Source organism: Pituophis catenifer, unplaced genomic scaffold (assembly GCF_029215685.1).
Source record: "Pituophis catenifer annectens isolate HBS135680 unplaced genomic scaffold, rPitCat1.0.hap2 SCAF_17, whole genome shotgun sequence".
Lineage (NCBI taxonomy): Eukaryota > Metazoa > Chordata > Lepidosauria > Squamata > Colubridae > Pituophis > Pituophis catenifer.
In genome coordinates this window covers 12,148,796-12,161,650 of record NW_027256897.1, presented here as the reverse complement: position 1 = coordinate 12,161,650, position 12,855 = coordinate 12,148,796, and the positions used below count along the sequence as shown (strand labels likewise).

Sequence of the window (12,855 nt, the reverse complement as noted above, 5' to 3'; positions counted from 1 at the left end):
TCATCTTAGTGGTCGGTTGAAACCAAGATGGCCGCCATTCAAAATTTTGAGCGGGACCGCTGGTCTTTCTTTTCGTTATTTTTTCTCCTATAGATGATTCGCTCACCATTTTGGGGTCTTTGGGTTCAGCTGTCATGATATTATTTTCTCTCGCTGCTCCGCTGTCTTTTAAGATGTTTCGGAGGTCCGCGATGAGACTGCAGTCATCTTTTTGGTTTTTTAATAGTCTCAGTATCTCCGATCTGAGATCGTTGCCTTCTATCTCGTTCTCTTCTTGGTCATCGATTTCATTTATTACCTCTTCGTTGTCTGTGATGTAGTCTTTAGATTCTTTAGTTATTATAGCTGTTGATTCATCGATCATCTCTTGATCTGTTTCCATCTCTTTATCGTGTGCCCTGGTGTTGTCTTTCCTTTTTGTTTTTGAAGTTTTCCTTCTTAGGCATATCTATTTTTATTGAGTCAGTTCAACCATCCTCTGCTACCAGCTTGTTGCAATATTTTGAGGATCAGACTCAATAAATAATTCAGGAACAATTTCTTCAATCAAAGAACTGTTTATTTACAATAGGCATTCTATGTTCTCTGCTGAATTACAGATAGAAGCAAGGAGGAGGTGCATACATCCCCTTTTATATCAACAAGGCGGAGTAAAGGATGGGAGTGGTTACATATGAATATATTAAGGAAGGAAGAATAAATTAACCCGATACCCTGTGCATATACATTTCCCCTATTAGAGAATAAGGCATTTACTTGTGACATCAGCTAAATGTTGGAAATGCTACCAGACATCGGGATCGTATTATCACATGTGGTGGACATGTCCAGAAGCGAGAAATTATTGGGCACAATAATCACAATAATCACAAAAACTGATACAGCAACACATTGATCTTAAAGCGGAGCTGTTCCTGTTGGGTATCTTACCGGAAAAATTTAGTAGAGAAAATACATATTTGATTATACATGTAATAAAGGCAGCAAGAATGGTATTTGCACAAACTTGGGAAGCAGAAAAACTTCCTACAAAGGGAGAGCTAATTAAGAAAATATTAGAATGTGCAGAAATGAATATATTAATATTAGCAATTAATGGGAAGGACGAATCGGAGTGTTACAGCATATGGGGGAAATTTTATCAATGGATAGAGAGTGAATATAGACAATAGGCAGTGCAAAAATAAGAAATATGGGGAAAATATGTTGCAATACATTAAATTTAAATATAAAAGGAAAGATAAATATGTACTAAGAAAATGATGATACATGTTGAATATGATGATACGGAAGCTCCACTCATTAATGTAGCTCTGGATAAACTTGTTGGTTTATTACCTTTAGAGCCCTACATGGCTTATGGCCAGGTTATCTTCGAGACCGCCTTCTACCGCATAGCTCCCAGCGACCGGTAAGATCCCAGAGAGTTGGTCTCCTCCGGGTCCCGTCAGCTAAACAATGCCGGCTGGTTGGCCCGCGGAGGAGGGCCTTCTCTGTGGCTGCCCCAGCTCTCTGGAACCAGTTACCTCCTGAGGTCCGGACCATCCCCACCCTATTGGCCTTCCGAAAAGCGGTGAAGACCTGGCTTTTCCGGAAGGCCTGGGGACGTTGATCTTGCTCTTGCGATCTGGTGAGATCTGGCCATGAATGGTGTGAATGAGTTTTTAATGTTTTTAATTTTTAACTGTTTTTATAATGATTTTTTAAATGTATTGTGAGCTGCCCTGAGTCTTTGGAGAGGGGCGGCATATAAATTGAATAAATAAATAAATAAACTTCTCATCACACCCTTTGTGTTGCCATGTTGTTTTGTGCTTTTTTCCATCATCCCAGGTGAGCTCCCTCCATTATTTCTGCTTAGGTGAGACACCTTTTCCTGAATCCCAAAGTAATAGAGCAATCCAGGACAGAAAGCAAAATCCCGTCTCCCTTGAACCACTTCTGCAAAAACAAAATATTGCATAGCTTAATGATGCTCAACCCCCAAGGCACATGACCCTCTTTTGGCCACGTTCCAAGTGTTGAGGGATCCAGCAGTTAAAGGGACCCAGAAAGAACCCAATTTGGATCCTATCAAAATTGCCTGATTCCCTGCCTCCTTTTTCCAAAGTGTTGGAATGATAGCAGGAACCATTGACAGGACGTTTTCATCCTTAGGTCCTCTTTAACTGGAGATGGTCTGCTTTTGTGCATGAATTCTGAATTAGAATAGAATCACAGAGTTGGAAGGGACCTTGGAGGTCTTCTAGTCCAACCCCCTGCTTAGGCAGGAAACCCTACAGCATTTCAGACAAATGGTTATGCAATCTCTTCTTTAAAACTTCCAGTGTTGGAGCGTTCACCACTTCTGGAGGCAAGTTGTTCCCCTGGTTAATTGTTCTAACTGTCAGGAAATTTTTCCTTAGTTCTAAGTTGTTTCTCTCCTTGATGAGTTTCCACCCGTTGCTTCTTTTGTCCTGCCCTCAGGGGCTTTGGAGAATAGCTTGACTCCCTCCTCTTCTACCTAGGAACAAGAATTCTCCTGGATCAAATAGAGGCCATGTAGTTGCTTCTTAAAAACAAATTTGTCAGTTATTGAATCCATATAGAGAATTTATTAGAATCCTGGATTTATTTTTACAAATAAGGCGGAGAATATATGCAGCAAAATGAAGGGGAATATTTGCAGCTGTGGGTTGAATTGAGGGGTCTCTGGAGCTCTCTGAGCCCCCCTCCCTTCTAGCCATGAGGAAGGAAGCTACTTTGGGCAATGAAATGTCTGCAAGAAGGGAAGCCCCCAGGAGCCCCTCCCCCCTCCCATCCAGCACAGCTTCCTCCTCTCTTCCCCCAACAACAGCCCTGTGAGGTGGGCTGGACTGAAAAGGGAGCTTGAACTCAGGGTCTCTTCTTTCTCCCCTCCCAGCCTTCATCCCTGGCTCCCCTTCAGAGGTTGCTATGAGGTTGAAGCCCCAGAAGAGCCCCTGACCTCCCCCTCCCTCAATACAGAGTGGCGGGTTAGGTGGTTTTCTAACCACCTAACCTCTTTTAGTTTTCTAAACCTCCTCTTCTGGTTTTCCTTTGAAGGCGTTTCGCTTCTCATCCAAGAAGCTTCTTCAGCTCTGCCTGGAGATGTCACAACTGAAGAAGCTTCTTGGATGAGAAGTGAAACATCTTCAAAGAAAAGCAAATGAAGTCCAGTTGCCTCTTGAAAAAGCACCTTTGGGATAAGGCCTCCTGCCTGAGCAGGGGGTTGGACTAGAAGACCTCCAAGATCCCTTCCAACTCGGTTGGTTTTATTTTTTTATTTTTTGAGAATTTTTTTTTAAAATATTAAAAAAACAAATAAAAACCCGTCTTGAATTACAAATACAAACAGTGTGTCAGTTGGTTACAAGCCTTTGTGTGTCTTCACCTTTTTCATGTTTATCCATACATTTATTATCCTGATTAGTCATATATTTAATTATGGCTGTTTCTTCCCTCGTTCCATACCAGATATTCTAAAATTGAATTAATTTATATGATACCATTCATATCATCCACTTAAATCGCTCCAATAATAGTACATCTTTATATTATACTTTATATAATTCCACATTACTTGAATTAGAAAGATCATATTTCATTTCCATATTTTTTTATCTAACCATTGGTAAAATAAGTCCCATATCTTATAATATTGTTTATTATATTGTAAAATACAAAACAAGAGCCGATTTGCATGGAAAAAAATCATCCGGCTCAATTACAGTTACATCAGAGACATGGACAGTACCATCCCATAATATTAATCATAACCACTGAAATGAGCCTTGCATTAAAAGAACGTTCACATGGGAAATGGCATCCTGGATCACCTAAGTCTGTTGTGATAAGGTACAATTTCATCCAGTTGGAACATCCAGCATGTACCATTGAAAAAGTCCTTTATTATTTACCCTTATGATCTTTATTCAACCGTCTATAATTAATATCAGGAATATCATTATTCTGATGCTTTGTATGTACACTGATGTTTTTCAAGGATTTGAATTGTTTTGAAGTATTTTTCACATTCCCTGCATTGATACGGTTTTTGGAAATGGAGTCTTTGATCTGTATAAAGGTTGCTCCTCTGACTGAAGCATTTTCCACACTCCAGGCACTTATAAGGTTTCTCTCCTGAGTGGATTCTTTGATGTTGCTTAAGATATCCTCTCCGACTGAAGTTCTTTCCACACTCAAAGCATTTATGTGGGTTTCCAACTGAGTGGATTCTTAGATGCCTTTGAAGATATCCATATCTTTTGAAGGATTTTTTGCATTCCCGGCATTCATATATCTTTCCAACTGAGTGGATCCTTTGATGTTTATAAAGATATTCCTTCAGACTGAAGCATTTTCCACACTCCAGGCACTTATAAGGTTTCTCTCCTGAGTGGATTCTTTGATGTTGCTTAAGATACCTTCTCCGACTGAAGTTCTTTCCACACTCAAAAGCATTTATGTGAGTTCCCCACTGAGTGGATTCTTAGATGCCTTTGAAGATATCCATATTCTTTGAAGGATTTTTCGCATTCCGGGCATTCATATATCTTTCCAACTGAGTGGATCCTTTGATATTTATAAAGATATTCCTTCACACTGAATCTCTTTCCACACTCCTGGCATTTGTATGGCTTCTCTCTGGGATGGATCCTTTGATGTCTATAAAGGCTGCTGCTCTGACTGAAGCTCTTTCCACACTCCAGGCACTTATGAGGTTTTTCTCCTGAGTGGATCCTTTGATGTGTATAAAGATTTCCCCTCTGACTGAAGCTCTTTCCACACTCCAGGCACTTATGAGGTTTTTCTCCCGTGTGGATCCTTAAATGACTTTGAAGATGGTCCTTTCTTTTGAAGGATTTTTGACATTCCGGGCACTGATGTTCCTTTCCTCCCTCCTGGATCCTCTGGGACTTTCGGGCTCTTCCAAAGGAGCTTCTACCCTCCAGGCCCATCTTGGGGTCTCCACCCGTTTCCTCCTTCCCGCATCGCCCTCCAGGCAGCCGCCTTTCCCGGGCTCCCCCTGGGCTCCTCCCTCCTGCAGCCCCGGAGCCCTCCGGCCTTTCCCCGCCGTCTCCAGGCAGGGCTGCTCCACGGGGCCCGCTCCCCTCCTCCTCCTCTCGGGCGGCGCCTCTTTCCTGCATCCGCCGCCATCCTCCGTCCTCCTGCAGGGGAGAAAGAGAAGAGGGTCACGGCTGCATCCCCTTCCCCGCAGGGGAGGCCCAGGCCCAAGCCCCCGCCTCTGGCGGACCCGAAAGAAACCCTCCCAGCATCCCCTGCGCCAAACCTGCATCATCCGGGCTCTTCTGTCACAGATTGAAGCCGCTCCCTCGTTGCCCGTTTTGTTTCCGGAAGTGGAGGCTTCATGCCCATTTCTCCACAAGTTCCGCCTGTTCCTTCGGAGGAGCCGCCCCAAAGAGTTCTACCAATCGCCACCGTCTCCAGAGCGACTAAGCGGCGTCCACCTTCCTTCATTTAGCCCATCTGCCCCTGCGCGGTGCTGAGAGTTGCTATGGTTACCCGCGGAGGTGGAGCGGGGTCTCCCCTTTCATTTTCGGTTCGTTTCCCCCCCCCCCCCCATTGAGGCAGATGGAGGTGGAGGTCTCTTCTGGGGCTATGACTTTTTATATACTAATATTCTCCTTTATATTCTTGGATATGTTCTCCCCCTGGAGTTATTGGTGAAAACAAGAAAGTCAACATCCCAATAAACAAATAAATTCACATATGCGACTCACTCAAGTGTGTTTTTAAATAGCAACTACATGGAATCTATTTGATGCAGGAAAATTCTTGATCCTGGATATAAGAATGCAGAATTCATGCACAAAAGGAGACTAGCTCCAGTTAAAGAGGACGTAAGGATGAGAACCTCCTGCCAATGGTTCCTGCTAGTGAATTTCCTCTCATTCCAACACATAATTGTTAGAAAAAGGAAGCAGAAAAATCAGGCAATTTTGATAGGATCCAAGTTGGTTTTGAAGGGAAACAATAATAAGGATATAATAAATAATACTAGAATATGATATACTGATATACTAGATTCTGTAACCATTAGGTTCCTGTAATACATTTATGCCTTTGTATTTGTATCTCCTGTAACAAACATATTCTATTATTAGGCCTCTGTAATGTCTCTGATATTTGTCAAACATTTGTTCCTGCCATTCTGAAGATTGAACCAATATCATCTTCCTGTTTTTCTCCTGCCATCTAAGAGCATGGTAGGTATTTCAGTTGTAACTGCAGACATCATCATCCGAGGGATAATTTATACTTCAGCTCTAACTTACACCTTTGATCTGTTCCCTGCAGCCCAGGGGGCCAAATGAGCAATTGGGAGAACAAAGGAAGAGAGAAGGCTAATTGGGAGGCTTCTATTCCCTTGCAGGGCAACAAGGAATACACAAAGCTAAACCAGGAGGCCAGAATTGGGTACTAAGCTGATGTCTCTGAGGGTATTAAAGGATGCCATACCTTCCCCAAGGAGTGCCTATCTCCTCGCATGCATTGTATCTGTATGTTCCGGATATAGTCCCACCCGGTATTTTGTTTTTGGCCATAAATAAAATCTGCTTTTTTTTTGCAAGCCTCGTCTTGAGTCTCTCTCTTTGGCATTCTAGTGACTCAAGTATATTTTGGGACCTTACATTTCCCTGTAACTGCTGGATCCCTCAACACTTGGAACTTGGCCAAAAGAGGGTCTTGGGGGTTCAGCATCATTAAGCTATGCAGTATTTTGTTTTGGCAGAAGTGGTTCAAGGGAGACGGGATTTTGCTTTCTGTCCTGGATTGCTGTATGAGAAATGATGCCTGAAGTTCAAACTTTTGAGGAGAGAATTTCTCTCTCTCTGTCCTTAAACGTGGCACCATCCAACAATACTTTGGGGTTCTCGGGGATGTTTCAAAGTGGCCCTCTGGGATATCCAAGGGCAGGAAATTTGGGGGGACGAACCCATTTATTTAGGTATGACTTCTATTAAATTTGGAGAGCAGCCCAACTCCCAAGAACTCTGGGTGGCTTATTGTATTCAAAACCAAAGCTCCCTATGAATCAAAGAACAACCTAACAACCCCAGCCCAGGAGCATGTATGGAAGGATAGTGAGTGCAGGAGGGCTGAGAGCCTTAGTTTCAAGGGGAGAATTCACCCAGAACTCTCCAATTTCCAGCTGCATGGAAAGAACTGTGGACGCAATAGAAATTGTGGACATGCCAGATAGGTGGATGAATGGACATGTCTATGGTAGTGGACAGGTATGTAGCCCAAGGGAGAGGTGTGATGGGAACTTGCCTGGCTGTAGCGTCCTTCTTTCCGACATACCCAGACATGCAGTGCAATCTGATACAGGCAAACGCAATACCAAACACACCTGTCAATATTTTATTATATAAACAGACCTGAATCCCTGGCAGACAAGGGTTTTGGCAGCTAACTACAAAATGTCTGCCAAGTCCATTTGCACTCCCAGAAAACAGGAGAGGGCTTATCTTCAGTCCATTCCAGGAGCAACAAATTATCCACAAGACAAGAGTTTAGCCAATGTTCAGTCCAAAATATATCCAAGCCGAAGTTCAGGGATCACGATGTGACTATCAGAGTCCATCACAAAGCCTGAAGAGCAATCCCACCCACTTTTATCCCTTGTGGGGCGTGGCTCAGTGACTCAGCTCACTCTCTGGCCTTCCCACGCCTCTTCCGCTGCTGCACACGCTTCTCCCTCTGACGCTGCCTGGGATCAAGCCAGGATTCATCATCCTCGCTCCCTATCAATGGGTGTTCTGATATGCCTTCCTCCTGGCACATCCCTGGCTGTTCCTCCTGGTCTTCGGATGGAACCTGAGGCATTGCCAGAAAGGAGGGTCCTGGAGAGGGAGGCCTTGTCAGTTCCTCCCCATCACCTTCTGAGTCCTCTTCCTCTGAGAGGACAGGCTCGGGAATTGGGGTCACAACAGCTAGAGGTGGGGAGGGGCTGGCTGACTCTACCCTACCCTGTCTGTGTGATGTATTTTGCAGATAGGAGCCTTGGTGGCGCAGTGGATTAAAGTGCTGTTAAATTAGCACTTAAGCTACCAGCTGCCTGCAATTACTGCGAGTTCAAATCTCACCAGGCTCAAGGTTGACTCAGCCTTCCATCCTTCCAAGGTAGGTAAAATGAGGACCTGGTTTGTGGGGGCAATAAGCTGACTTTGTATAAAAAAGAACACCGCTTGGGGGGGCCGAAAGCTTTACTTTACTTTGCTTTACTTTAGTTTTACTTGATTAAATCTGGGGGACTTTCTTAGAAGCTTCTGTGGAAGAGGGAAAGGAAAAAGAACTTCCCTCTTTAGAAAAACTAGCTTACGTGGCACGATGGCTTCAAAGAAGCAGGAAGGGAAGGCATCAGGGGGGGGATCCCCCACACACAAACATCAAACGCAACTTCCCCCTGCTCAGCAGCTACAAACTCAGAAAAAAGAACTTGATGTGGGAGATTTAAAAGAATTTATTTCTAAAACTTTGGATGAAAAATTTCAAGAATCTCAACAGGAAATAGATCATAAACTTCAAAAATCACATGAGGAATTTTTGCAGGAAATTAATGAAGTTAAAGATATGGTGAAACAGAATCAAAATATGGTGACCAAAAAAATATCAGAGGTGGCGTCTGGCCTGGCAAATTTTATTGGGAAAGTTGATTTTAAAGTTGAAGAACTCAAATTAGAAGTTAATGTTAGGATGAAAGATAATGACTATAAAATTGAAGAAGCTGACAATAAAATGCAGAGAATTGAAGATGAGATTGTCATGATACAATTCCGGGCGATGGAATTTGCCATACGGCTTCGGGGAATTCGAGAGGAGGAGAGACAGGACTTGAGACAAGTTTGCTCTGAAGCCCTGGCTAAGATTTTACAAGTTAATCCTGATTTGGTATTTCATAAAATAGATAAAATCTATAGAGTGAACTCTTGGGTGGCCAGACAAAGACAACTGCCTAGAGATGTGGTCATATACTTTACTGAGAGAGAAATTAGAAATGAAATCCTCCAAAAATCTTTTCACACCTCTGTACAAGTGGGGGGCTCACGACTTGTAATTTTTAAAGAATTACCTCCTAAAATGCTGAAAGCTAGAAAGGAATTTGGTTTTCTTGTTAAGGAATTGAAAGACTTACAGATACCCTTCCGGTGGGATGCACCAGCTGGGATAATTTTTAGATATAAGGGAGAAGGATATCGGTTGAATACCGTGGAGAAGGCACAACATTTTTATAGTACTATTCTTAAGGAAAGAACACCATCTCCACGTACATCTACAGTTTTGGAGATTAAGGAGAGTGAAGAGAGGCAATTGGAAGAACAGTCTAAGCAGGAATTAGAAAATGTGCAAGGTGCAGAAGGAGGTTTTCTGAGTGAGCCCTTGCTGGATTCTTCCCCAATTTTGGATTTGATTCAGTTGACTGAAGTTAAAGATCAACGTATAACTAGAGCTCAATCCAAGCTACTTAAACAAAAGCAACAACAACAACAGGAAAGACAAGACAAGAAGGCAGCTAAGAGTACCCCACAAGAGAGTGGAGCTATGGGAGGAGCAAGATCGAAGCTCTTGGATGAACTTCAAATATTTTGCTCTGCGCTCCAGAAACAGGCTGATGACCCTTAAGTGTCTATCTTGGAATGTTAATGGGTTGAATTCAGCACAGAAAAGGAAGAAACTATTTACATATTTGAAACAATTTAATAATGATATAATATGTTTACAAGAAACGCATATTACAACTCAAGATCAGAAATATTTGATAAATTCAAAATTAGGAATACATTATATATCTTCAACTTCGCAGAAAAAGAATGGTGTGGTTATTTATGTAAATAAAAAATTAACAGCAAAAGTTATAGAAGTAGATCAAGATGGTAGGTTTGTAGCAATTGAATTGCTCACAGCAAATGGTCAAATTCTTTTGATTGGAATTTATGCTCCCAACCAACAACAGGATTATTTTTACAAGATGTTACATACTAAAATATTGCAATGGGACTATAGATCTATTTTATTGATGGGAGATTGGAATGGAGTAATTGATTCTAAATTAGACAAAAAGAGCTTGGCAAAGTCTAGAATTAGACTACCGCAGACCTTTTTTGATATGAAAGAAGATATGGAACTAAAAGATGTTTGGAGAATACATAATCCAAATGAATTGGATCACACTTTTTTTTCCGATAGACATAGATCTTTTTCTAGGATTGATTTTATCCTGTTGTCAAATGATCTACTTGTTAAGACAAAAAGAACAAAGATTTTTCCAAGAACTTTGACTGACCATAGCCCTGTATGGATAGAAATTGAGATGGATAAGGTTGAGAGACGTTCTTGGAGATTAAATGAGAACTTGTTTAGATATGAAAAAAATACAATAGAACTTAAAAAGCATTTGAAAGAATTTTTTGAAATAAATTTGAATAAAGGTACCCCAATTGAAATTGTTTGGGACGCTAGTAAAGCTTATATGAGAGGGGTACTTATCTACATGAATTCTAAACATAGACTGTTCCGACAAAAGAAAAGATTAGAGTTGGAAATGGAAATAAAGAATAAAGAACAGTTACTTATTAAAAACCCAACAGATGAAAGAATACGAAGTGCTATAAAACTTTTGAAAGACCAATTTCAAATGCTTATGGCGGAACAAGTTGCAACAAGTTTACAATATGCGAAGCATAATACATTTTGCAATGCTAATAAACCGGGCAGATGGTTGGCTTACACTCTGAGGAAAAAACAAAGTATACGGACTATTGATAGTATTGACATTGGAGGGAAAGAAATTTTTCAACAAAAATTAATTAAAGAAGCTTTTGTGGATTATTATACTAAATTATATGCCAAAGAAGAGGTGCAGAATGGACTTATAGAAAAATATTTAAAGGATAAGAGAGTTACAAAAATTACTGATCAACAAAAAGAAAGAATGAATTATCCTATAACAGAGGAGGAGATAATAGCAGCAATTAAGCAGCTAAAAACAGCCAAAGCTCCTGGCACGGATGGTTTGACTGCAGTGTATTACAAAACTTTACAAGCTGAAATGGTGGGACAACTTAGAGATTTATTTTGCAATATTCAACAAGGGGGTAAAATACCCCCATCTTGGACAACTGCTTATATATCTTTGATACCAAAGGAACAAGTTGGTCCTAAAAAACCAGAGAACTACAGACCAATATCTCTTTTGAACACAGATTATAAAATTTATGCGAAGGTATTAGCCAACAGGTTGATGCCAGTAATCCAAAAAGTGATTCATGAGGACCAAGCGGGATTTATTGAGGGCAGATACATGAAGGACAATGTAAGGCAAGTAATAGACTTATTGGAATATCTTGATAAGAATAAACAGATTTCTGCAGTGCTGGTTTTTTTGGATGCGGAGAAGGCCTTTGATAGAGTGGATTGGAACTTTCTACTAAAGACTTTAAAAAAGATGGGCTTTGGGGACCAATTTATACAGGCGATTTCAGCAATTTATCAAGAGCAAAAAGCACAGATTATTATTAATGGAAGTTTGACGACAGAGTTTAAAATTGAAAAAGGAACAAGACAGGGTTGTCCGTTGTCCCCACTTTTATTTATTTTAACATTGGAAGTTTTGCTAAATACAATACGGGACTCAAAAATTTTGAAAGGTATAGTGATAAGGCAAGAGGATTATAGAATAAAGGCATTTGCAGATGATCTGGTTGTTACCCTATCACAACCAATGGAATCAACAATCCTGATGAACGACATTATACAAGACTATGGTAGAGTTTCAGGTTTTAAACTGAACTCAAAAAAGACTAAAATGATAGTTAAGAATATGACACAAGATCGTAAATATGAGCTTGAAAGGAAGGCAGGTTTTGAAATTGTACCTAAGGTAAAATATCTTGGAGTTCAGGTTGCAGAATCAAATATGAAATTGTTTCAAAATAATTATGAGGTGTTGTGGCGAGAGGTTCAGAAAGACATGGAGATTTGGAAAAAGCTGCAACTGTCTTTACTTGGAAGAATAGCAGCAGTTAAGATGAATATTTTGCCAAGATTTCTGTTTTTGTTTCAAATGATTCCGGTGCTTAAAAGTGATAAACAACTGAAAGTCTGGCAGTCTGGTGTGAATAAGTTTGTCTGGAACGAGAAAAAGCCGAGAGTGAAATTGAAAATTATGCAAGATGTTCCGGAAAGAGGAGGCCTTAAACTCCCAAACCTACAGTTATATTATGATGCAGCAGCTTTAACTTTAACAAGTGATTGGTTTGGAAATAAAAAGGCTGGAATATTGAATGCAGAAAGTTTTGATCTTGAATTTGGATGGCATGCTTACTTATTTTATGATGATAAAGTTGATAAAGTATTTAAAAGTCATATACTCAGAGATTCTTTGATGAGAGTTTGGAAGAAGCACCGACTCAAATGGGATTATAAAATACCGCTATGGCTGGATCTTGGTCATACCTTGTGGAATACAAATATAATGTCACTCGGGGGGTTTTTATACAAAGAGGTTCTTTTTACAGATGCGGGCAGATGGCAGCTGAAGACATTGCAGACACTGTTGGACGAAGGGATTAATTTAACCTGGTTACAATATAATCAATTACAAATGAGATGGAAAGAGGACCAAAAAACTGGTATTATACTGCATGAGGAAGAATTAGTTAGACATATAAGAGAGAAAGGTCCAATGCATATTAAAAGGCTTTATAATGTTTTGTTAGAAAGGGACTCAGAAACTGAATTAGTTAAAGATTGTATGATTAAGTGGGCACAAAATTTTGAAGAACCAGTGATGTTAGAAACATGGGAAAAAATTTGGGTTCAGAACGTTAA

At 40.6% G+C, this 12,855-nt stretch overlaps 2 pseudogenes; one reads left to right on the top strand and one right to left on the bottom strand.

Moving 5' to 3' along the window:
- Positions 1 to 12,855, top strand: part of LOC139325876 (zinc finger protein 208-like) — a 64,058-nt pseudogene that overhangs the window by 46,282 nt on the left and 4,921 nt on the right.
- On the bottom strand, positions 3,791 to 7,851 carry LOC139325845 (zinc finger protein 436-like; annotated as a pseudogene).